Source organism: Trichosurus vulpecula, chromosome 1, assembly GCF_011100635.1.
Source record: "Trichosurus vulpecula isolate mTriVul1 chromosome 1, mTriVul1.pri, whole genome shotgun sequence".
NCBI classification, from domain to species: Eukaryota; Metazoa; Chordata; class Mammalia; order Diprotodontia; family Phalangeridae; genus Trichosurus; species Trichosurus vulpecula.
In genome coordinates, this window is record NC_050573.1 from 184,749,369 (window position 1) to 184,776,457 (window position 27,089).

Here is a 27,089-nt window from a genome sequence, read left to right on the forward strand (position 1 = left end):
CTTTGGTTCAAAAGCCAAATGCACAAATTTAAGATGGGGGAGATTGGGGTTCATGTAAAAAATATCTGGATTCTGATGGACTACCTGTATAGTACAAGTTAGTATGATAATATGGAAACTCAAAAAGATAATATGATCTCGTTGTTGTAAAAGACTTATGAGATTATCACTGTAAATAATGCTTCAACAAAAACAGATCAGCAAGCAATCAGTGACTTCTAGTCTGATAGAGCTGCCAGGGACACTGGGAGATTTAAGTGACTTGTCCATAGTAATACAGTTAATATATTATAATATCCAGAACAAGGAAGGATTATGATCCTACTAGACTCTACCCTGATTAGTCATTTGAGTCCTGTCTGACTCCACTTGGGGTTTCTTGGTAAAGATGCCAGAGTGGTTTGCCATTTCCTTCTCTAGCTCATTTTACAGATTAGGAATCCAAGGCAAATAGGGTTAAGTGGCTTGCCTAGGGTCACACAGCTACTAAGTATCTGAGGTTAGATTTGAACTCAGGAAGATGAGTCTTCCTGACTTCAGGCCTGGCACTCTAAACACTGTGCCACTTCATTGCCCTAAATTATGCTTTAGGAATATCACATTGACAGCTATGTAGAGGATAGATTAGAGAGAGGAAGACTTGAGGCAAGGAGTAGGAGATTACTCTAATAGTCCAGGTGAGAGATAATGAAGTCCTGAACTAAATGGTGGCCACTAGAGTAGAGATAAAGGAAAAGATGTGAGATGGCTTGGCAAGACTTAACAACTGATTAGATATAGGCTGCAAACTTGGGTGTCGATGCCTTCAAAACAAAGGGAAATGGAGAAGGGGGGGGTATTTTGTGGGAAAGATAATGAGTCTGAGCTATCCAAAAGTGGAATGTACCATCCTATGATAATAAATTCTTTATCAGGAAAGGTCTCTAGACAAGACTAGATAGAAGACTACTTGTCTGTGATGCTGTAGATGGAATGCATGCTTTCAGTAAGGTTTGGTCTAGATAAACTCTGACATCCCTTCCAGCACTAAAATTCCATGATTCAAAGGTTTGTATTGCATAAACTCCTGGAAGGGAAATGGAAAATTTTTTCTCCTCCCACCATAGGAACAGCAAACCTAGGTTTTTTCACTCCTTTGTAACTTTGAAGCATACATTGTTGAACCTTACAAAACTGGACTGAGAAAAGAAAGCTGGCTATGTTTAGAATTGTTCCCAAGATTCAGAGGAGAGGACAGAATTAAATGTACCAGAGGGACAGAAACTGCTAGATCGTTAGACCACCAAGTGTTCCATTCAAAGCAGTATAACCAACAGCCAGTGTTTGTTCTTTTCCATGGATTAGTAACCACCCCTGTGTACAGAGTGCAAATCTATCGATCTGATAGACTTGCTTCCACATCTTGGTTAGGTGAAGGATCAGACATGATACACATTTCAAAGTCACTGTCAGAAATGTATTTTTATTATATTTAAAGTGGTTTATAACTTACCATCATCTACAACTAATCCGGGGAAAGGAAGAAATAGGTCGGTAACCTTGCAGGGGTAGAAAGAAAAAAATGGCGGATGGAGAGTTTTCCTTCGATGCATCTGTTTACACAGATTGTTATCACACTATTGCTCATTAGGATATAGCTAAGGTAATTTTTTAAAGTGAAAAAACAAAACGTGTACTGTTTAAACAGTAAAAGGTACATACCAATTATAGCAAGGATTTAGAGAGCACAGTACAGCCAGGTTAAAATAGCAAACTTTAGGCTTATAGGGTATCAACATGTTTCCTTTAAGCTCAACAGAAATCAAGGTTTATGGGGAGGAATGTTTTTTAAGGGACCAGATCATCTTTCCATCAGTAGACACAGAGTAAATGTACCTGCCTTATCAGCCTGTAATCACCTTATCACCTAGATGACCTTGAAGGGGTGGGCAGAAGGATTGAAGGTCTCTACTTCTTCCATACCCCAAACCAGGGTTGAGGAACTTGAGGCCCTGAGGCTACGTGTGGCCCTCTACATCCTCAAGTGTAGCCCTTTCGCTGAATCCAAACTTCACAGAACAAATCTCTTGCATGGCCTTGAGGCCACAGGTTCCCCACCCCTGTCCCAAATTAAACCTGAAATTACCTTAATTTTTCAAAGAAAAGAATTCATCAAGCACCTATGGTCTACTCAGAATTGTGCTAAGGGAGATACGAAGCATAGTGTGATGCTTTGCTGACAACAATAAAAATTATAATTAATAAGGGGCATTGGAAGAAGTGATTCATACTTAAATGAAGACTAAATAACATAATCCTAAAGAAGGAATAAATAGGTCAAGGGTATACTATAAGTTGCAAAAGTACTGGATTTAGAATAGAAAATCCTACCCAGTTGCTATTTTACAACTTGTGTGACTTTAAACCATTTGCTTGACCTTTCTATGCATCAATTTCCTCATTTGTAAAATGAATTTGTTGGGCTAGATCAAGTCCAATGCCTCCTTCTAGCTCTTTTAGTCCTACGAATACAATTCTAGGCCAAAGATGCCAGATCTGAGTGACTGAAGCTAAAACCAGAGGAACAGGATCATTTTGGGCTTTATAAATGGAGCAGCCCTAGATGGCAAGATTCTGGTCAAGGCCCATCAATTCTCATAGGTCTGGATTACAACTATTCAGTAGAAAATCCTAGTAAAAGGAGGTGGGGGGAGGGGAGAGAGAGAGAGAGAAAGAGAGAGAGAGAAAGAGAGAGAAAGAGAGAGAGAGAGAGAGAAAGAGAGAGAGAGAGAGAGAGAGAGAGAGACGGAGAGGGAGAAGAGGAGAGGAGAGGGGAGGGGAGGGGAGGAGAGGAGAGGAGAGGAGAGAGAATTGAGGGAGAAAGGGAGCTCTTTAAATTAAAAGAGCTACAGTAATACCAATTCCAAAGACAATTCCAAAAGATTCACGATGGAAAATGCTATTCACAGCCAGAGAAAGAACTATGGAGTCTGAATGCAGATTGAAGCATACTGTTTTCACTTTTTTTTTCTTTCTTGTGGTTTTTCCCTTTAGTCCTGATTCTTCTTTCACAACATGACTAATGTGGAAAAAATAAAAGTAAATAAATTAAAGAGAGCTACAGAATGAGGATTCACTGGCAAGGTGGAAGATAGACCTGAAGTGGGCTAACATTATAGAATTTAGGTCTAAACAAGACTATTTTAGAGATGATGTAATCTAAGGATTCTTAATCTGGGATTTGTGAACTCATCCCCTATTTATATATATTTTGAAAATTGTCTTTCAATATTAATTTCCTTTGTAATCCTGTGTATTTTATTTTATGCATTTAAATGTATTATTTTGGGAAAGGTCCATAGGCTTATACCAGGCTGCCAAAAGTGTCCAGGCCACAAAATAAAAAGCTTCGGAACCCCTGCAGTAATTGAAGCCCATTATTTTAGGCTTCAAAAAATAAGTCTAGAAAGATGAAATGAGAAATATACATGGCAAAGAGCATTAGGATTCAAACACTTATTTGATGCCAAATCTAGCACTCTACAAGACACTTAGTTCCTTAGGCTATATACCTTATATGCAGCAGCTGATGACAAGGTCACTGTGCCCTCCACAGGCCATTATTGTTCAGCAAGGTGGGGTTGTTCTAAGGCTAAGTAGACAAAGGTAATTTCCAAGGTCTTTCTAGTTTTATTCCCACAATCCCTTCCCCTGACTTTCTCATGCTGCCCCCAACTGCCCAGGGTGCCTTGCAGGACCATGTTCTGGGACTAAATTTTAGTCCTTCTCCTCTTCAGTGTGACAAAGGGGCCTATGTCTAGTCTTGGAAGCATCCTTAGTAAGATGCTTAGTAGGAGCCTAAGTAGGCACCCTGTGGGAGAGAATGAACTAATCAGGGCTGACGTATTATATCCATAACAATCATAGCCCCTCAGAAAAGCCAGCCCAGGTTGATACCTCCAGATGGATCCCTCAAAACCAGATCCTTCTGGATTATTCTGGGTGCCCCTTCCATATCACAAAGCTAAGTTCTGACCCTTGCCCTAGTCCTTGTGGGCATATTAATATTCCGGTCCAGGCTTAAAATACAACATTGGGAACGAGTCTGGACCTTGTCCCTAAGCTTCCGTGTTACCTGGAGCTTTTTCCACAGGAACCATGAAGGCATATCTTTGGCAAGTCCTTTATTTTATTCACTCATTCATTTATTTATTATATTTTTAAAATTATATTTATGGAATAAGATGAGCATTTCCATAACATAATATAATAAAAAATGATTACACATGAAACTGCAAATCTATTACGTATGACTTATTATTTGTTTTAAATATATAATAAAGTTATCATGTAAATTTCTTTTTTTCCTTTTCTTCTCCCCCCCACCCCACCTCTGAGATGGCTACCATGGTCCTTGCCATTCTCTTTCTTCTAAAGTGTACTCCCTCCCACTTTTAATTAAACAGCCTATCACCAAAGGTCTGACAGAAATGATACCTCCTTCATGAAGGCTTCGTGGAATACTGGGCCGAAAGTGATCTTTTTCAGCTTTTTATTTGTATCACTCAGAGAGCATTTATTATATGTTGACTGGGAGTATACTTGTCTGTGCACATGTCTTATCTCCCTTACTAGATTCCATGCATTTGGAGAAGGTGAGACTTTCACACTATATCCCCCATAATACCTAGTACAGAAGACACTAAATATTTTTGAGTAGATAAAAAATGGACTTGAATGCCAAAACATCCAAGAGAAAAGTGAAAAATTCACTCAAATAATCCAGGAGTTTTGTCTGTACAATATCAAGCATAAGAAATTGAAAAAACAGCTGATATCAGCAGATACTGACACATTAGTAGAAACTGACAAATCTTATATTAGTGGATATTGACATATCTACTTCTGTCAGTAAATATCAAAAGGAAATTATGATTTCATCAATGTGGGAACACCCTGTACCCATGCTAACTGTAACTGTCCATAACCTACTAATAGGTGGTACAGTAGATAAAGCACCAGCCCAGAGTCGGGAAGACCTGAGTTCAAGTCTAGCCTTAGCCATGTACTAGCTGTGTGACCCTGGCAAGTCACTTAATCTCTGTTTGCCTCAATTTTCTCAACTGCAAAATGGAGATAACAGAACATACCTACCAATGTTGGTGTGAGGTATGAGATAAAAATTATAAAGTACATAGCACAATGCCTGGCACATAGTAAGCACTATATAAATGCTAGCTATTAATTATTTGAGGCCCAGAGAGGTTAAAAGACTGGCCTATGGTCACATAATTAGTATAAATGTCTACAGACCAAAATAAATGTTTTAACTTTTACATGCATACTTCAATATTTTTGGAGAAATAACCTATGTAAGACCATTTGGAGTTCTTAACAGAAATTATCACTGGGTGTGCCTCATGTCTTTTGTACTACAGATTTTAAAATTGTAAGCTATCCTAAGTAATCCTTTATGATGAATGGGAGGTTATGTTTCTGACAATCATATTTATAAAAAGAGTGACTAGCATTCTTCAAATATGAAATCATACCCCCTTCATATGTAGCTAATATTTAAACTCGATAGGAATAATTAATTAAAAGAAAAAATTATGTTAGCAGTTATCAGTAAAGAAAAAAGTTGCAGTTTCAGATGAGAATTTGCTAAGCTAGCTCAAAAATGTCATAAAATACCAACTCTGCAACAGTATCAGTTAACTCATTTTCTAGTGAAATGCAGGAGATCCAATAACTTATGAGTCATTCATATTTTTAAAACACACTTAAGGAAACTTAAGCAACTTTATTCCTTTTCATATTACTTTTATTCAACATGTACATTTTTGTTGTGTTTTTAAAGGCACAAACTTGCACTGTCTTCTAATAGAGTGTGACAAAAATAAAAGCTATATTCAAAATCTTTTCCCATTCAAAAATAAAAGTGAGTTATTTATTCCACCGTCAACTAAATATCTGCACTGGCTTACTAAGACTTTTAAAGGTCACAGTGGGTCAATAACTTTCATATAACTTTTAATAAGTTAACAAAAAGGACAATACAATGTCATTTAGTTTTCTTTATATTTTATTAATTTTTGAAATTCTCTTTTAAAGGAAAAAAAACTCAGCATGTCTGGCCAAATATAGAAAAGCTTTCCAGGTACTATGAAAATAATATTCAATGGAAAAGTGAACGCAGAAGAGAAAAGGGAAGGCCTCCCAGTATCTCCAGAGGTCAAAACCCAATGACACCAATTGGCTTTGCATATCCAGTTCGGTGAACAGTATGGCCTCAATACTGTTACCAATCACAGCTTCAGTTTTGTTTTGTCTTAGAACGGAATAAAGTCATAATCAGTTGAAGGTTATTTTCCAGTTGTAATATACTCCACCTTCTGAAACTGGTGTCACTTCAAGCACTATACTTAAGAACAGTAAAAAGAACTGGAGAAAGCCTCATTCAGGAAGTAATAGAGAAAAAAAAAGATAAATCATCTCAGATATCTCTGATGACCTACCAACTCTTTCTAAATAATCACAAATTCACACAATGTCAGCACTGGAAATCTATCATCTATTCCAATTTGTACCCTAAATTACTTACTAATAATAAAAATAGAACTTCCAATTGAACATAAAATATAGAAACAATTTTCATGTCACAAGTGGAGGAAGAAGAATCCTGAGGCAATCTATTTTTTAAGCTATTTTGCTTTCAAACCATAATTTAAAAAGATACCTAAACTTTCTGCAGATAGCAAATCCCATTTCCAATACAAGTTTCATGAACAGGGAAACTTTTTTTTTGAAATCCTGGCTCTGATTTATTATTTTTTCATATTTTGAACTACTCAGTACTAAGCCTAGTATTAAGTAAAATATTAACAGGCCATATAATGGTTTCAGTGTTCCTCTGGTAAATCTCGACAGAATTCATATGCTGCCCCTCCTCCCCAAGGCCTACAAGGCTGTTTTAGAATCACACATTAAACTCAATGCTCTGTTCAACAAGCCCATCACTGTTAAGTAACTCATCAGAAAATAAAGAGGGAATTACCAAATGGGAATTGCCAAGCAATTAGTTCTCCAAAGCAGATGACATACAACTGTTGTAGGGAGGAGCTTCCCTGTCAGTTGTTATGTCATCAGATCCTAGTAATCTGTAAATTAAAATGTATCCTATAATATTACAGCTGTAATGTGTGCTGGAACCACCAGTGATAGGTTAATGATAAATCTTTAATACTGTTGAATGGGCTAATGAAATGAGAAACTTTATCTTTTAAAAAACAAAAACAACTCTCTCTCACTCCTCACCCTCCTCCCCCAAAAGAAAGAAAAACACTTCTGCTATTTTTAAGTAAGTGGCTATAACTCAACCTGCAAAGACAGGAAGACCAATCCAATCCAACCGGCCGGACATTAGATTTTGTGATGGACATGATACAAGGACAAAAGGCAGACAGGGCCTGCCTTCAAGGAATTTATATTTGTCCTGAGAGTCAAAAATATGTAAATGCAATATACTATGAGAGGGATCCAAGAGGAGGAGAAAATGCACTCTGTTTTGTCTTTATCAGTCTGATTTGCAAAAGCAGCATTCTTCTACTAAGCAAACAGGAGAAAGAGAATGGGTAAGTGAAAAGGGGACGGGGAGATAGCAAGATCTGGGCTTCAGATCATCCTCCTTCCGAAAGCATGACCTCCTTTCAAACAGCACATTTTGTTCCCAGCCCAAGCATTCATCACCACCACTTGCATTCATCACCACCACCAATGCCACCATCTCTCAAGCTGGAGAGATAAATAGTTTCTATCAGCCAAATCTTACAAGCCAAGCAATGACCCAGTGAATCCTTTAAGAGTCAAAAGTTCAGCATCAGCCTGAGACTTTCCCTGCCTAGCAGCATTGGGAGCCCTGCTTAGGCGTAATATGTACACCCAGAGACAGGTAAATACATCATCCTCATTGTCATCTTTGTTTAATGGTTACTGAATGTGCAATTGAACCTGGTAGTGGACTACAGAGAAGGTGGTAGGAAGGGAGCGGATACTGCAAAGAGGACTTCGGGAGAGAAGAGAGGACTTTGAAAGTGAGCTCAGCAGACATGGGACAGCCACCAAGGAGCCCTGCCTTACATATCATCTCATTTCAATTCAATTCAGTGTTTCCTAATCACTTGTAATGCCTCTGTCCATGGGTCAGATATAGATGAGAGTAAGATAAAACAAAATGTACCGGTCCTCTTGGAGCTTACAATTTAGTAGCCTTTCCTATCAGAACAGGCTGATCTGACCTTTCTCTCCTTTTAAATCTACAGCACTCAGAACCATTCTTATGGCACTTAACATAAATTGTCTCACTTTAGTTTGTAAATAAGTCACATTTCCATTAGACCATTAGCTAGCTGCCTGAGAGGGGTAGAGCCTGGGTTTTATCCTTTTTTTAAGTTTTCCCTCAATTCTCTACCTTAGCGAGTTCTTAATAAATGTTTTAAAAAATGAATAAATTGCCTGTTTTAATGGTTACCTCTACCTTAAGTGATTCCCTACTGCAGGCCCGGAGTAGTAAATATCTTTGTCAAGCATCCAAGGCACACCTCAATCTAGTGCCACCATATCTTTCCAACACTATTTCACATAATTCCTCTCCATGAACTCTGGGCTCCACGAAAACTGATCTAGCCTCTGTTCCTCAAATTTGCTCTCTCCTAGCCTCTCCTTTGCTAATGATGTTCTAGATTCCTAAAATGCCCTTCCTCTCTTTACCTGCTGAATGTCTATCTATCCTTTAAAGCCCAAGTCAAATCCCATCTTTTCCATGCACCTTCCTTGTCCTTCCCAACCCCCAGTCAATAGCAACCTTCTACTTTGCAAAACAAGGGATGGAGAAAATCACAAAAAATAGAAAATTTTGATTAAAAACAAAGGATTTTGTACACTCAAAACTAATGCAGGTAAAATTAGAAAGGAAAAAGTTAATTAGGAAAAAATTTTCATAGCAATTTTCTCTGATAAAAGTTTCATTTCCAAGATATATGAAGAACTAATTCAAATTTATAACAACAAGGGACCTTCTCAAATTGATAAGTATTCAAAATATATGAACAGGAAGTTTTGAAAGAAAGAAATCCAAGCTATGAAGAATCATGTAAGACTTCAAATCACTAATAATTAGAGCAATGTAAATTAAAGAAATTCTGAGGATCTACCTCATACTCAACAATTTGGCAAAGACAGCAAAAAAAAGGAAAATGTGACTGTTAGAGGGGCTACTGAAACCAGACATGTTAATGTACTGTTGGTGGAGCTGTGAACTGCTCAAGGTATTCTGGAAAATAATTTGGAATAATGTGGTTAAAAATGATGATAGAGATGGTTTCAGGAGAAACCTTAAAAGACTGGTATAAACTGATAACAGAGAGAAGTGAGCAGAACCAGGAGAATAATTTCTATAGTAACAACATTCTAAAAACAAACAACTTTAGAAGACAAGAACTTTGGTCAGTACAGGGAACAACCACAATGCCAGAGTACCAACAATGAGGCATATTACCTAGCTCCTAACAAAAAGAAAATAGACTCAAGATAACATAATAAGATATACATTTTTTGAATATGGACAATGTAGGAGTTTGTTTGAATTGACTATGCATATTTATTACAACAGTTTTAGTTTTCTTTCTTTTTCTTTTGGAGGGGGGAAGTCTGGGCAATTGGGGTTAAGTGATTTGCCCAAGATCATACAACTAGTACATGTGTCAAGTGTCTGAAGCCAAATTTGAACTCAAGTCCTTCTGACTTCAGCGCCAGTGCTCTACTCACTGTGCCAGCTAGCTGCCCCTTTCTTTATTTTTCAATTGAGGGCAAGGATAGGTATGGGAGGAAAGAAAATAAATGTTAATTAAAAATAAAATAAAAATTAGCAACAAAAAGCAAATTGCATTATCTGAGTTTTTTAAACAATCTTCCTCTTCAAATCTTACATCCTGTTCTGCCACATCTCTTACATACTTATCTCATGTAATGTCATACATTACAATTACATGTGTCATACCTCTAACAGAAAGTTAGCTTAATGAAGACAAGGTCTTAGTTAAACTTTCACTCCCCCAGAACCCAGAAAAATGCTCTGTCAACAAAGGGCATTTAATAAATATTTGTTGGATGCATGAATGAATGGCTCTTGATCTTTCTGAGTGTTGGCATTACTCTGATTCAGCAGAGCTCAAAATGCATCCTGGCAATTTTTCAGGGAATTTGGGTAGTGTAGATAGAAAATCCCGATAACTTTGAGCACCAAAAAAAAAATCTGGCTCTACACTTAAACAAAACTCAACAGATCATTACCTCCATTTCACTTTGTGTCATGTAGATGTGGTCTAATCTTCCCTCTAGAAACAGAGGCATTGATTTCTGTCTTTTTGCCCAAAGCTGTTTTCTTTGGAGGAAAAAATTGAAACCAAATAGCTCTAAGTGTGTAGTGCTCAGTTAAGGTTGTTTTTCTTTAAATGCCATACTTAAGAAAGTTCATATGAACCTCCAGCTAAAGATAACAGAGTTAAGTAATGAAATTTCGAAAAGTATGGTCAATAAATTGCCACAAATAAGCACTTGCTACAGGGTCAATGAGATGCCACAATGTGATTTATGGATGTCACATAAGATGAATAAATCCACATCAAAGGAAAGGCCTATAATAGTTGTTAAAATGTATTGAGATTCACAGAAAATACTCTGAATAAAATTGATTAAAGAAAATAGATTGATCACACATTTAAAAAAGGGAGATACTGTACATTCTGAATTACAAAACCAGCTTTCCCTCCAATTTACACATACATGATAATTTTAAATAAAATAAACTCAAATTCTTAATGTGCACAGATAAACACGCCCATTTATTTTTAAAACTTTCAACAAGATTTCATTGGTCAAACTCTAAACAGGAAGACACAAACTTGCAAAAGCGTACCATCTGTTAACCCATTATTGTCTACCTGTTTGTCCACCTCCTCCCCCTTCAATCCCAAACCACACATACACGCATATACAGCTTCAATCCAAAGTCTAGTACCTCAGATAGCAAATCTCCAAGAGGCCAACACTATCATATAAACTTTCTAATTAGAACACTTGGAGCTGTGGTTTATTCTACTTTGAGGCAGGTGGTACATCAGGAAGGGCACCAAATTTGAAGTCAAAAGACACCCCCCCTTTTAAATCTCAGCTTGGCCACTTACTATCTGTGTGACCTTGACCAAGGGTAAATTCTTCAAGTAATGTTCTATTTTCTCTTCCCCTACAACGTAAACTCCTTGAGGACAGGGGCTATCTCTTGTAACTGTAACCCTAGGGCAAAGCACACAGTATGTCCTTAATAATGGCTTTTCATTCATTCATTTCACTTGTCCCCTTGGCCACCAACAGCTTCTTCCAGGACCCTGTTCCATCCATTGTCCTCACTCTTCATTACACCTTGAATCTCTCCTTTCCCAATGTGGATACTTCTCAATGTCTACAAATGTGCCCCGGTAGCTCCATAATTTAGAGAAGAAAAAAAAATACAACCTTCTTAGCATCTTCTCCCCTGTATCCTCTATGTACCATTCTTTCACAAACTGCTCAAAAGAAGATTCTATACCCAGTGCCTCCATTTCTACTTTAATCCTTGTATTGATGTTGCTCTCCAGAAGTTAAAAGTTTAGAATTAAAAAAAAAGAAAAACCCACCACTTTTGGATTGGCTAAACCACAGAGTAAGGGAGAAGCAAAGCTATATAATGAGTCTAGAGAGATAGGTTGGGGCACGATTGTAAAGACCTTTACTTGCGAAACAAATGAATTTATATTTTATTCTATGGCCAATAAATGAGCTGGCTACTGGAATTTTTTAAGGAGAAAAATGACATGGTGAGACCTCTGCTTTAGGAATATCATTTTAGCAGTAATGTGGAGAGTGGCTTGGGAAAAGGAGAAACTTAACGCAGGGGAACCAATTAGGAGAGCTATTTCAGTAGCTTCCTAAGGGCCTGAAATAGGTGTTAGACACATGATAAGAGAGAAGAGAACAATTGTGAGAGATATTGTGGAGGTAGAATCAACAAGGTGATTGGATATTTGGTGATTTTACCCACTCTCAAAGCTACGACTATCACCTCTATGAAGATGGACATGTCCATTGACAGGGATGCTTGGACATGTCCAAATGGACATCTATAACCCTGACCTCTCTGCAAACTTCACACTTCCATAGTCAAGATCTATATTTCCAACTGCCTACTAGATATCTCCCCATAAGGCTATCCTGCTAGCACCTCAAACTCATCATGTCCAAACTAAACTCTGCATCCTTGTATCTAAACCAACTCTTCAGACTTAAATACCCATTTCTATTAATGACACCATAATTCTCCCAGTGACCCAGATCTCCAAACTTAAGGTCACTGAATTCCTTCCTCTCCTTCAATCCCAACACCCAACTGCTCACTGACTTCTGTCTATCTTACTTTCCCCATGTCTCTCAGGTCTGTCTCTTCTCTTTTACCTATTCCTAATATTACTCTCCTGATTCAATCATTTTAATTGCTTTTTACAGTTAACTGTTGAAAAACTTAACCATTTGTTATCTGTCAGCTTCCAGATCTCTTCCTTCCAGTCCATGTAGCACACCACAATCAGATTATTTTTCCTAAAATAAACTCTGATCATGTCACTATCTTGATAAAAAAAATCTTCATTAGATCCTCAGTGCCTCAGAATAAAGTCCAGACTATTGAGCTTGACTCCAGGTGGGTGTACTGCAGCCTGCTGAACCAGCTCTAGAGAGTCAATTGTTAAATTTTTAGCGTATTTGCAGCTCAAGAACTGGCCAATGCTGCAAATCAAGGCTTGGTTTACTGTTTTATTGATTGCGTTACTGATTTATATGACAGTCTATACTTCAGAAAATGAAGAAAACATTAGTATTGCAGACTAAACTTAAAAGTATGTTGGTTATACATTTATTTTCCACCTTGTAGAGCCAGTTGTTAAACATTTAATGGCTTGTCCCTAATTGAGGCTACAAACTGATAATGGTCTCAATCTCAGTTTTTTAGTTCAGTTTAATTTCCCACTCTTCTTCTCTATTAATACTGTAATAGCCAAACAGACTGTACTACTGTTTAACATTCCCTACAGTAGCCCCGGGCTTTCCTGCCTCCATACCTTTCCTCCTCTACCTGGAATTCAATTGAGTTCAATTAAACACAGTTTAACATGCATCTGAGTAAGCACCTACTATAAACTAGGTACTGGGGAGTCAAAGAAAAAAATCAACATGGTTCCCACCCTCAGAGGGGCTTATATTCTACTGGGGAAAAGGGAACAAGAGAACAACATTTACACATATAAGAAAACACAAAATATATGCAAAGTCAATTCAAAGTCATAGGGAGGAGAAGTACTTCTGACTAGGGAGATAGATTCACACGGTCCCTTATTTTAAAGGTAGCCCTGGGGATTACAGAAGGAAGAGGTAAAGAGATGTAAAATTCCAAGGAGAAGGAACAACCTACAATGTCCAGAGACAGGCAATTGATGTTATGTGTAGAGGAGAGCCTATAAATAAGTTTGATCAGAACATGCAGTATCTGAGCAGAAATAATGTAAAGTAATCTGGAAATACATCCAGATTATGGACGACTTCAAATGACAGAGACAAGCAATAGGGAACTACTCACACCTTATTATCAGGAGGGTAAAACGATTAGTCATATGTGCATATTTGCTCTGGGACTATCAATTTGTCAGTCTCATTGCTATGTGGATGGATGACGGATTGCAAAAGGAAAAATGCCCTCTTCCTCGTCTCTTCCAAATCTGACTATTAAAATCCTAACTGCATTGTCAAGCCCCAGTGCACATGTCATCTTCTCTATAAAGCCTTCCATTACCAGTCCAATTGGAAGAACTCTCTCCTTCTTGCTCCCCTCCAGAACACTTTGCTTTTAGCACTTAGGTGGTGTGGTAACAGTCTCGTACCCTACTATTTTGGGTATACATCTTTACCTACCATCCCAGGCAGTAAGCTCCAGTAAAATATGGTATATGTTGCCTCCATCATCACATCCCTAAAAGGGCCATATTCAATGGTTTGAAGACAGTAGGTAGTCAATAAATAGCTACTGATTAAATGAATGAAAGAAAACTGTTTTTAACATGACACTGTCTCAGTGACAGTTAAACTCTGATTTCCTCAAAGTAAAAAGCATTTATAAATAAAACAAAAATAAATATTATCCACACGTTCAATTTTGAAAAAAATTCCACACACCTTAATGATTACTCTAAAAGGGCAATGTGGATGACATTGTTTGCTTGCCCAGGTTTAACAGTCAATTGCACTGCCTATAATGAGGTCATTATTTATGCAAAATGTTTAGATAATGCTTATAATATTGCCTTACATGTAATCACAGGAAATGTCAGCTACTTGAAAATCCAAGGTGACTTTGCACTACATCGTCAATAATACAATGTGGGTATTCATGAGACACTCAGACTTGATTAACACGCTATGAAGAACTGTGTTTCTTCTCAGCAAGTTGCATAGATTGGCCAACAAACAAGAATTTGCCTGAGACTTCCTTTTTTCACAATAAAGCAATTTTCTAAAACCATGAAATAATTTTGTTAAAAATGATCTACTCTCCTTTATACTTCATGCAAAAAGACAGATTGCTTCTGGCCTGTGTGGACCACATGCAATTAAGTTATTTTCCCGCAGAAATTTAAGGCATGAATTTGTAAGTGTTGGAAGTCCTTGCCTAATATTTAACTCTTCCAGTGGTGGCAAAAAATTAACCATTTACGCCAACTTGCTATAGAAGGTAAAAAGCATGAATTTGCATGGAACAAACTACTTCTTGGTCTATTTCCAGTTAAAGAACAACACTCTACCCTAGAACTAATATAATGTAAAATAGTGTGTTTCTATTCTACAACAATGTAGTATACATATTAAAAAGTTATTCCACAATAGGGATTTCCCTGATTGACTTCTGATGTAGAATCTAGTAAGATTCTGGAGCAAGTTAATTTTTATAACATAAACCAACAGCTTTCTTTGGTTTTGAGTTAAGTTCTTTATTTCATATTACAACAACATAAAGGACATTTGCTTTCTATGGTTACTATGTTGTTCACAATTAGAACTTGTATGTTAGTTTTATATTGTATATTTATAGTTGTATGTTGTTAACTAAAAGGAAGTTCTGAAAAAGTCATAGAATTCAAAATTCCAGCACAATTATTTTGCCCAGTTTCCAAGCAGCCTGCAATCTTAATAAAAAAAAAATTAGATATGTCTACTTATTTAGAAGTATTTACAAGCCAGATGGGAACACTTGTAATGACTTAAAATTAATGAGATGATAGAAAGCTAGATACATAGACAGAGATAGGAGTAAATAACCTTTTATACGAGTTGTTTTCACCAAAAAATATATAAACCAAAATCCTATTTTAAATGAATAAGTAGGGCGTGACACTTTCTATTTAACAAAGTAACATATGAATCTTTTAAAGGCCATAAGCCTTTTTTTAAAGTAGTAATTTCCTAAAGTTTACAAAATCAGATTATGATATATCATGCTTGCTGAAAATGGACAAATTTAAAATACTATACAGGAACAGAAGCACCAGACAATTTTATCTAGAATTTATGTCCTGTCAAATAAAAAAGTAGGTTTTTTTCGCCAATAACCCTCTTACGTTATCCAAAATACAAGATTTCATCCCTTAAAGGCCATCTCAATCCTGAGGCCTTTCCAGATTCATAATTTGCCCCTTTGCCTGTTCATAACAACCTCTCTTTTGAATTGCCTCTAGCAATGTGTTTCATATTTCTCTAACATATTGATCATGAATTGCAGTGTACAATAGTTATCTATGTTTGTAATATATGTCTCTACTAGATTATATGGTCCATGAGGGGAGGCATGGTGTCAGTTAAATATTGCTCCAGCATAGTGGCACATATACACAAACACACACATACACGCATGGAAAAGGAAGAGCTTAATAAAGGTTTAATATAAATATGCCTTTACCTTATTCTAACTTGTATTGTTATTTGTCCTTTATAACCTTTAGCTTAACAGATGGTAAATTCATTGAGGGCTATGTGTCATTTTTCATCCTTGTATCCCTGGAGTGTGTTGTACACAGAAGGTGCTTAATAAGTACTTATTAAACTCAATCTAACCGTTCCAGGGTTCAACAAGCTTTGCTGCTGTGAAGTTCCCTCTGATCTAACTCGATTCTCTCCTGCTGTAATTTAATTTCCTCTTTTCCTGTCCTCAATGAAGAACAATGAGTCATCAGCCTTCACAAACACTCAGTATCTGGATGATTGTCCAAGTTTACTGTATGTGAAGAAATCAGGAAGTTGTAAAATGCAAACAGGCCAAGAGAAAGAAATACTAGAGTCACTAATGGGTGTTTGCTACAAGCCAAACAAATCCATTTTATTTTTTCCCCACTGTCTATTTTAATCTTACATATTATTCTATAGCAAAGTCTAAAGGATTAAAATAAATCTTTTTTTGTTTCTTTGATTAAGTAAAAGTAACCAATAAAATTACTGCAACCACAAAGCAAGTGAAGTTTGAGGCCGTGAACTCCCCCAAATAATTCCAGTACAGGCTCCTCCATGAACTGTTTATCCTCCAAGAACTAGTCTAAGTAAATTCAAAAGGTGGGCTGTAGGGAAAATAGGGTTTTTGGCCATGACAACTGCCAAAGACCAGAGTACCAAGAAGGGTTTATGGTCTGTGTTGGTAGAAGGACTACCCATATGGAAGTAATCACAAATCCCTGAAGTATTTTTAACAATAAATGTAATAAGGCAAAAAGTTTGCATTTCCTTGGTAATTGCTTCAACTTTCCCTTTCACTTTACTTGTGTAGACATTGCTAGTCCTAGACCAGAAACAAAGCAAGTGACATGATTTCATCTTTGAAGGATAAGTCCCATAGAGCTTTTCCAGGACATTTTTCTTTATAGACTGCCTAAATCCTAAGATACAAAATAAATAGCATCATGAAACTCTTACCTGATTTATAGTACACTTCCCAGTAGTGATGATGGGAGAAGGGGCTGCTGTACAAAGATCATGAATAAATCCAAAGTTTGAATGGACCACCCTGCTGGCTTGCCTTGTGATGCAGCTGCAACAATCCAAAAGTAAAGGAGATGAAAACAAAATAAGTTGCCTTTTTAGGGTTCAAATTTAAAGTTAGAGGCATGTAAGAACAGTAACTTCAGGGTGACTATCAAAAACACAAAGAATCCCTCACTTCAGTGCCTGCATACAAACACACAGGATTCTTTTGCTTTAGGAGCGATGCAGAGAAATACAAACCAGCTTCAAAAAGTCAAATTTGCTTTCAATTAACAGTCAGTGAGTGATGTACCAAAGAAACATCAATCAAACTGTGATTACTTCAGCTTAGCTGCCTAGACCCCAGTGTGAGGCTAAAGTTAATGTTTGGTACCTCCTCCTCCATTTGGGCTACTTAGCTTTGTTTTGTTCCACAGCTTCATACTCTCCCCCAACTCTTGTTATTCAGATTAATTCACGATCAGTCAAAATGGAATCAGGTAAGTCTCTCCACTGATAAAGCCCACTCCCTCACTTAAACCAGCATTTAATATTCAGCAACATGCCATTTCACTCATTCATTCAATGCCTACTGTATATGCAGTAGTAGAAAAGGCAGTTTCTCTTCCTTTTTTGATAGTATAGTTAATATAATTTGAGGGACAGTCATAAAAAAATCATTGCTGAGATCAGGATCCTGATCCCACGAGACTAAAAGACAAACAAACATCATTTATTAAAACTCAAGGAATAAAAAAAAATAATTTGCAGCTATCATCTATTGGTCCCACATCTTCAGAGAAATAAATTTCCATCTTTTTTATCTCTAGCCATCAAAAAGCTTGGGCCTTCTAGTTATTTTAGGATCATAGGCTAACCCTAAACTAGATTTTTTTAAGCGCCGATAGCTGTGCACACTAACTAGAAGAGACATTGCATACAGCTGGCAATTCCAAAACCATATTTTTGGCATTAGAATGAAATGATATAACCTTTGATGTTGATATGCCTTCCCAGTTATGTTCTGCTCCGAACTTTCTGAGTGCGTATGAAATCAAGTCAAGAAAACAAAATCCCAGAAGCATGTTGGGTCTCAGGAGAAACGAGCTTGAGGTTAAGAATCTGATGGTGATAATCCCCCACTACAGATAATGAATAACTGGGTAATTGAGTCAATTGTCCTTGGGAACATGCCAATGTATAATAGTAGTCAAATCCATTTGCATCCATTCTACATAGTCACCAGTTTGCCCCACACCACTTTCAGGAATGCAGTCCAACCTAGCACATTTCTGGGAGGGAGACGAAAACAAATCCATTCCATATCAGTAGTTTTCCAGGATAATGAACAAAATGACCAATTTCTCCTACTACAAATATGCAGTCAAAAAAAAGAATTTATGTTAATCTACTGTGTGCTTAGCACTATATTTATTAAGAATCTATGATAACGATAAAAAAGTAACTTCTCGCGGACATAGTTTCTTCAACATCATCTCACTGGAAACTTACAATTCTCATGTGGAATAGGTACTACAGGTATTATTAACCAATTTGACAAATGAGGAAACTGAGATCCCATGTCAAATGGTAAATAAGTATCAGAAGCAAGATTCAAACTCAGAACTTCCTGCCTCCTTGTCCAGCACTCTCCTTAGATCATACTTTCCCACCACGTAAAATGAGAGTATTGGGTTTGATGAGCTCTCACCTCTCTTCTAGCCCCAACATTACAAGTTTTACAGAAGTCCCAAGCCTTGGGGAGCTTACAAATGAATCAACAAATGTATAGGAATTGTTAAAAGAAATTCTATTCAGTTTCATTTGGCTTTTAAAAGACCTCAAAAATGGGTCTTGTGATCACTCAGGCCCATCTTCAGTGGAGTATTAACTGCTTGAACAATATTTGAACATAAATGCAGCTACTGTGTTTTTATAGATGACTCCAGGACTTCATACTTGTTGGTTTATGTGTTACTGGGCATACATATATTTTATTTTCAGTTATTACCTGAAAGATACGGTTTTATAGATCTAAATTACAAGGCTTCAACATATGCAACTATAACGCAAAAGAATTAAGCATGATCCCAATTATGTGAAGTAGTAATTCCTATCAAGTTATTATGTCTGCTAGTTATAGAAGATTTCGGTCTGCTACAGATTGCAGGAATTAAGACAGCCAACACAACCTGTGACATAATTAGAAGGAAACCCAAGAAAGAAATAAAAATATAACATATGGCCAAAGAATGATAAAATTTTAAAGGATTATGTTTACTAGAGAGGTTTGCATTATGAAAAGAACTTTTAAAAAAATTAGTTATCCAGCACAACATAATGTTATTCATAATGCTTGAGATTGAACAGGTATAAAAGAAGGGAAGAGGATAAGGATAAGAGAAGAAAATAGATAGTTTCCCATGCATTGATAGAAAAGTAAGGTCTAAAAGAATTTTAGAGGCATAAATCCTTACATAAACTCTGATGACAGGAATCTTCAGCAATTCCTAAAACAGCACAAAATTGTTTAAAGAAAACTCCTAAAAAATGGACTTATCCAAAGGACGTTACACTACCTGACTCAGTGATCCTTTGCCACCTAAAGTCTCAGTTCTGATTACACTAAGATGAGCTTACCACAAGGCAATTTTCCAGCCAGGATGAGATTTACATTATGATAATTATCAGCATAATTTTCATTATTCCATGAATTAGAGGTAATAAAAGTTACAAAAAGTCAATGAAACTTTTCTGCTGACATCACAGATTTCAAATAAAATATCCTTGTGACACAACTACACATTTTTATATAATTTGGGGGCAGAGATAATAGTGCAAATGTTTCTACTGCCCTGGGAAGTACATAGATACATATGTATGTGTACGTATATACACATATGTTTGTATATGTACATATGTTGCTTTAATATATACATATAACAATGTCCCAGGATCATACACATGTATATACACACATATATACATGTATATAAATTTCTAGAAAAAGTTAAGAAAATCCAGAAACTGCTTCTACCAATAATGATCCTGTTACCTAAATAAGATTACTATTTATATTGCTGCTATAGTTTTAAATATTGGAGGAAATTTTAATATTGGAGATAAAAAACCCTCAGCCAAACCCTGGCTACATCACAGCACATTTAGAAATAAATTAAATCTACATGATTTTTTAAAATATCTTTTTTTTTCACCCTGGGCCATTTTTGTGGTAGTTCTACCCAGCTCAACCCAAAACAAAACAAAAATGTATCTCTATCTAAAGTTTGAGTGAGATCTAAAAGAAACTAACATGTTAATAACTTAATAGATGGTAACAAGTTGAACTTAATAGTTTCAAATGTCTCATACTATACATAATCTCCTTAGTTAAAAATGTTACCTTGTGTTGATTTATTATTGATATGTTTTGCAAATCTAAGGAAGAGCGATTATTAATGCAAGTAGTCTCTTCTAGTTAATGTACACAACTAAGGGTTGCTGTATTTTAATATGTAGCTAGGGTCTGTGTACACTATAATAATCCACTTAAACTATGACAACTTCTATAACATGACCTCCATTAAACTGTATTTTTAAGATTAAGTTATGCATATAAAATCAAACACTCAAACCCTGTGCCATTATTCTATCATTATATCTGGATGATATTGCTATGGGAAACCAAATACTAGAGACAACATACATGATTTTGAATTTTAACTCCAAACTTCTAATAATACACTCCCTTTATTGACTTAGCAACACCCATCCTCCTTCCCAAAATATATTATTTTCAGAAACTCCGATCTATTTGTGTTGCCTCGCTAAAGTCCTATTACTAAGACAGGTATCTAAGCATTTCAGAGTCCAAAGTATGTGTTCACTTTCAGACAACTATATTTTTAGGTATCAACATCCATGCCTCTGTTTATTAATAGTGTCAGGGGTTAAGCAAAGCAAGTTCACTGACTTTGGTCAGAAAGCCAATGAACAGGGTATGGGATGCTAGGGTATGTGAGTTGCTAGAAACTGAACTCATGAAAAGTATTATTTTTTTAAAAAAGTAAAGCACTCTTGACATGTCAGAATGGAAGAAAAAAATCATTTTTGAAAAAGAATGTGAGTCCTTGAGCTCTATAGTGACAAAGAAAACACCAGTCATAGAAATGTGTTTACTAATATTTTAATACTCTCTTAAGGCTTTCCTTTCCCAAGACTCCCAAGCAATTGAATCAAGTGTGTTGAAACATAAACTTAAATGAGGCCATCTTCAGACATTTGATACATAATCTAAAGGCTTCAGAATTTTTCTTTAATCTATTTCTTGGAGTAAAGGAGAATTTGTACAGCCCTGAGGCCCTGTTATAATATTTTCAGTAAAACAGCTAGTAAAATAGCACTTCTTTTGTCAAACCCTTTCATAATGATCTCCAGAGGGTGGGGAAAAAATTACAGTCTTTCCTAGGTTTTAATCAGGAACAGAGTGTTCCTTCTTTTACCACAACTTTACCTGTGCTGTCCAAAACACAGATTCACTTGGTACAATGAAGCACTATAGAGCCAGTAATTTGCTGGGAATCACAAAACAGTATTAGTGAGAGCCGGGCAGATGCAGCCGCAACCACTGTCGTCCGTACAGGCTTGTTTTCTCTTCTCAGGGTGATTTCCTTTTCCCTTGTCCCCAGTCACTTTTTTGGCCAGTTATTTAAAAAAAATTGCAAGTTTCTTTCTACCTGTACCCCAAAGATAAATATACCAAAACCCTAACAACCTCTTTTCAGACTGACCATAGGACAAAGAAGCCACACAAACTCCGTAAGAGAAGAGCCTCCCAGAAAGTAGAGTAATTCCCTTGCCCCCAGCAGTTCAAGAGAGTGATAAATTCAGATGTATAGCACCTAGGATTGTAAACTGACAGTCACAACTTCATCACAGGCACCAAAAACCTGTGTCATTTCTTCCTCCTTGTATGAAACTGACACATGTAGTTTATTTAAGTATCTGTTTCCTAACTCATTTTCTGGGTATCAAGCTTTAGCAAATACAAAGCTCTTGCTTTTGCAACAAATTTTCCTTTGCTCTGTCTAAGCACCCAACAGGGTGGTGGCCTAAATATAGTATGAACAATAAAGTATCAAACTGTAAAATCCTCATAAAGTACTAAAGTGACAAGGCACAACTGAATTAAAGGGGGCTGTTTATGTTTTTATATAGTACATAGCTTAAGAGACAGAGACTTTTCCATGGCTCAATTATGCCAGGAAGAAAAAAAAATTTTGAAATCAATATAAAAACATATGTAAAAGATCATTTATCCTCACTATGCAGCCCTAAGAGGACTACACTGGAACATGCATGCCTTTTGTCAAGACAGTTGTTATAATTGCAGGAAGGTTATTGATGTGGCAATGTGGACTCTTTCTAAAGTAAAATACTTCACTTGGTGAACCCCTAGAATTTAATCCTGTCAGCAATTTAAATTCAGAGGGAATGTGTGTAACCTGCAAAAGCTAATGGGTTATAGACCCCCCTCCCCCAAATAAAAAAAGGACCAGATTACAAGAGAAAACTTCTCTTTAGTAAGCTTTGAAATGGTTGCTAACAAGTACCAAATACTTGTTGATCTGTTAACAATACCGCCAATTGGAATGTCAGACCCCTTTCACCATGTGGAGAGATGCATTTACATATTGCACACAGAGTAAGATTTGACTTACTGTGTACTAGTATTTCAGGAGTATCTTTCATAATAGGATAGTAACTAGAAGTCTAATACAGTGACTTCCATCTAAAATACTGGAAGAATATGCAATAAAAACAGTGAAGTCCTCCTCTGCGGCTTGGTAGGCACAAATACAGCACATAAAACACTTGGAGTAGCCTAGTCACAAGACAAACCCACCTGAATGGACGAGGAATACTGTCTGTTGCCATGGTAGCCTGATCTAATTACATGACTGATCAGGGCTGGAGTAAGTGCATTGCAAACCTACACCATTGACATGTATCTACATGATGAAAAAGACAGTCAGGCAGAAGGTTCAAGAGAACCCATCAACCTCTGCTTTATATAGAAGATGGCATTAAAGCCTATTTATTAGAGAGAGCTGCTAACCAGTAAAATATTGAATGATGCATGAACAGTTAGAGGGCAGAGGAGATTAAATAGCATGGTATTAGTAGCTATGATGCAACCTCTTTCCAATAGCTTATTGTGGGATTCCCACCCCCCCTTCCCTTTTCTCCGGTAGCTCCCTCGTCAATAACCTTCATTCCAAGGAGTCAGCGGATCAAACTATTTTCATCCGCTGAATAATGCAAAGAGGCTGTCGGAAGATGGCAGGGGTCTCTGTTAACTGACGGTTTCATCAGAAGCCCAAATGCAGAAAGCTTACCTAAGACGCTAGCAAAAGTGTGCCTAAAAATAATAATAGGTAACTAACCATTACTAAATAATATATAACAATGACGATTAAATATTAAGTGCAGTTTACATTATAAAAAGCAAATGTCACCAAACTAGGACTACTCCATTTCTAAAGCTGAACTTATTCACCTATACACACTGCTGTGTATTCAAGACCATATTTAAAGAGAGGATGATATTTCAAAGCATTAGCTTTTATTGTTTATGCACAACGGGGTCTTCTGATTTTGTTAACTGTATCCTGAGCATCTTGTGGGGGAAGCTCAGAATCTCATCCGGGATAGATCCAGTTTGGAGGAGTCCCTACTGCACAGCATACGGTAAACAAAATAAAAATAGCTTGTTCTTGTTATCCACATAGAGCATTATATAACCAGCTTCCGACTTGCTTTTTTTTTTTTTTTTTTTTTTGCCATTACTACTCTTCAGCAATTTCCCCATCTGCAAAAGTATTTAAATGTTCCCAATTTTTGTAGGGTTGTAGCTATCAAAAACAACAAAACAAAACAGTGCTGAAACGGGTTTTAGCTGATTCCCAACGTCCTTGGAAACTGTGCAGTGTCTCCCCCCCCCCGCCCCCCGCCCCGACACAATCTCCACCATCAGCTTCAGTCCCTCCTCCCTCACCCCTCACTAAGGTTTCCCTAGAAAATCTGAATTGTTTTACCACTTCCAGCAAAAACCCTGCATGGCCTGAAATAAAACGAAAGCCCAGCACAGGAAGTTTGAGGCCAACTGAGGTGGGGGAAAAGGTGAAGGGGTTGAAGCTGGTGCAGAAAAAAACAGGAGTCCAGAGATGACCAAGGTCCCAATCTCAAAGTCTCTTTCCAAGCATGACCCCTTCCCCCAATACACACACACACACACACACACACGCCCCTCTTATTACAACACCTCACTTCTACCTCTCCCCTTTCGGCCCTGCTTGCATACCCTCCCCCTCTCCCTCGCTTGCCCTCTGGGGACTGGCCTGCACTCACTCAGCACTGGAACAAGTAGGAGGCGGTGGTAGTGGTAGTGGTGATGGTGTCTCCGGCCTGGCCCGGCCCTGAGTGAACAGCGGGGCTACTGGGCGCATCCCAATCCCTGCAGTGCCTCCTCCTCCTTCTCCTTCCCCTCCTCCTGGCTTCATTCACCCTCTCAGCAACCACACAACCCCTTTCACTCTAGGCACGGGGGCAGGACTTGCCCCGCGGCCACCAGCTCCTCTACTACTCTCTTACGCTCTCTCCCGTGCAACGTGCAGCCGGCACCAGCGAAAAGCCTCCCCCCACCCCCCTGAACAGAGTGCTAGCCAGGCACCGGGCAGCAGCACCAGAGCGGCGGCGGAGGCAGCAGCAGCGGAGCGGTGGCGGCGGCGGCGGCAGCAGCAGCTGAGGCTCCACATGATCAGGAAGCAGCCGCACAAACAAGGCAGCAGCCAGCTAGGGCCGCCACTCCAGCCGCTGCCGCTGCTCCGGGCACCCACAGACACACACTCACGCGCGCGCGCGTCCCCTCCCCGTTACCCTTCTCAGCCTCAGTCTCTCTCTCTCTCTCTCTCTCTCTCTCTCTCTCTCTCTCTCTCTCTCTCTCTCTCTCTCTCACTCTGTGTGACTCCCCCCCACCTCCCGCCTCCCTCCCTGTCTCTCCCCCCCTACGCCCCCTCCCCCAATACTCCCACCCTTGTTCTCCTAGCCAGGGCAGTAGGTCTTGGCCACTTGCAAAGTCCTGGACAGACCGCCCCCCCCCCCCCGCCTTCCCCAAGACGCGTGCACGCACACACACACACACACACATACACATACACACACATACATATTGAGGAGGACAGTCGTCCCAGGCTTGGCGACCCCCGGCAGCAAGGAGGAAGCCGGTAAGCTGGGAGTCCAGCCCTCCCTAGAATCAACACATACCTACGCGTGCACACACACACACACACACACACACACACACACACACACACCATGGAGTCCCAGTTTGGAGAGTGCAAAGTGGGGGTGAGTGGGGTGAGTGTTGGGGGGGGTGAGGTGGAGAAGAGTGCAGGCTGCTGCTGACTCCCCCTGCGCCACCCCGAGGGAGGACATTTCTTACATGCACTCGGGAGCCCGTGTAACAGCAGCAGTAATAGGGGTGCAATGAATGTCTCCGGGCACCCAGGGACAATCCACCCCCCCGCCCCCTCCCCCCAGGGGCGCGTGTCCCCCACCCCCACTCCCGCCTACACCTATTCCATCTGCTTCCTGGCCTGTTCTCTTAGCCAATTGCCCCAGCGCTGGGAGTGGGGGTGTTGGCAACAGAGAGGCTGAAGCGTAGGAAGGCTGTATGTACACACACGCACACAACATACACACACACAACACAACGCGTATTATTTTCTTCTCTGCTCTTCCAGCTGTTGTTGGTGCCGCCGCCGTTTGAGGGTTTGGGTTGGATTTGTTTGTTGTTGTTGTTGATGATGTTCCCGGGATAGCAGAAAGAAGGGTCTTAATCTATATAAGGGGAGAAGAGGACGGGGAGGTGGGGAGGGGGGGAGAGAGGGGAGGAGAGTAAGAAGGGGGAGGGGGAGAGAAAGAAACAGGAGGAAAAAAATAGCCACTTACTGTAAAGTGTAAATGGATCTGGGGTTGCTTGGGGAAGGGGGGCAGAGGGAGAGAAACAATGTCTTGCGGCGGCTGTTGCTGCTTGCTGCTGCTGTTGCTGATCCACAGGGCTTGTTTTCTATCCCCCTGCAGTGAAACAGGTCCTGGACGTCTCTGCCACTGTAGTAGAAATGATGTCTGCGGTATACACTGCTCTCTCCTCCTCCTCCACTCCCCTCCCTCTCTCCCTCCTCCCTCCACCCCCCCCCCCGTCTCTCCCTCTCTCTCCCTCCCTCCCTCTCTCTCTCCCTCTCTCCCTCTCCCTCTCTCTCTCTCTCTCTCTCTCTCTCTCTCTCTCTCTCTCTCTCTCTCTCTCTCTTTCTTGCTTGCTCGCTTGCTCCAGTATGTAAATGTGTAATAGAAGCCAAATATGGAGCAGTTGGCTGCCGCTGCAACCGCTCAAGGATCCTACTGGGGGGTGGGGGGGAGTGAAAAGAGCCGGGGGGGGGGCGGGGGCAGAGGAGGCCGGACGGGGTGGGGGGGGAGGGGGAGGAGGCAAGGCAACTCTTTGGCGAACATCCAAGAGAGCCACACAGATTATTGCATACGCACAGCAGAGCCCGGCCAGCCGGGTTTAACCCTTCCTTGGTTTCTGCACAGCCTTCTTCTAAGAATTTACTGGGAGGGATTAGGGACTGGCGGGGGGTGGGGGGCGGGGTGGGGGCGGGGGGAGAGAGGAAGCAGTTTTCATTCCCGAACCTGCACGCACTAACCGCTCCCCCGAAAAAGTAGCTTTGGTGATGTGAGGAGGTGAGGGATGATAGTAAGGGAAGAGTGTCAGAAATGAGAGGTCAAGGTAGTGGGGCCGACTTATTTAAACCTCAGAGGGTGGGTCCTTACACCGCCGCCGCCACTGCCATCTCCTCCCCCCCACCCCCCACTTCTTTCACTTCCTTGGCAAGCAGGCAGGGAAA

At 39.1% G+C, this 27,089-nt stretch overlaps 1 protein-coding gene across 5 annotated transcripts in view; it reads right to left on the reverse strand.

Moving 5' to 3' along the window:
* The window catches only part of ATXN1 (ataxin 1), a 528,710-nt gene extending 502,397 nt beyond the window's left edge, over nt 1-26,313 (reverse strand). For all 5 annotated transcript variants that reach the window (XM_036759715.1, XM_036759701.1, XM_036759708.1 and 2 more), the window contains exons 1-2: nt 26,137-26,313; nt 17,077-17,191 (exon numbers count right to left, since the gene is read on the reverse strand). The gene's annotated coding sequence lies outside the window, so the exon portion shown is untranslated. The remainder of the gene's footprint in view (nt 1-17,076; nt 17,192-26,136) is intronic.
* Between the last annotated feature and the right edge of the window lie 776 nt (nt 26,314-27,089).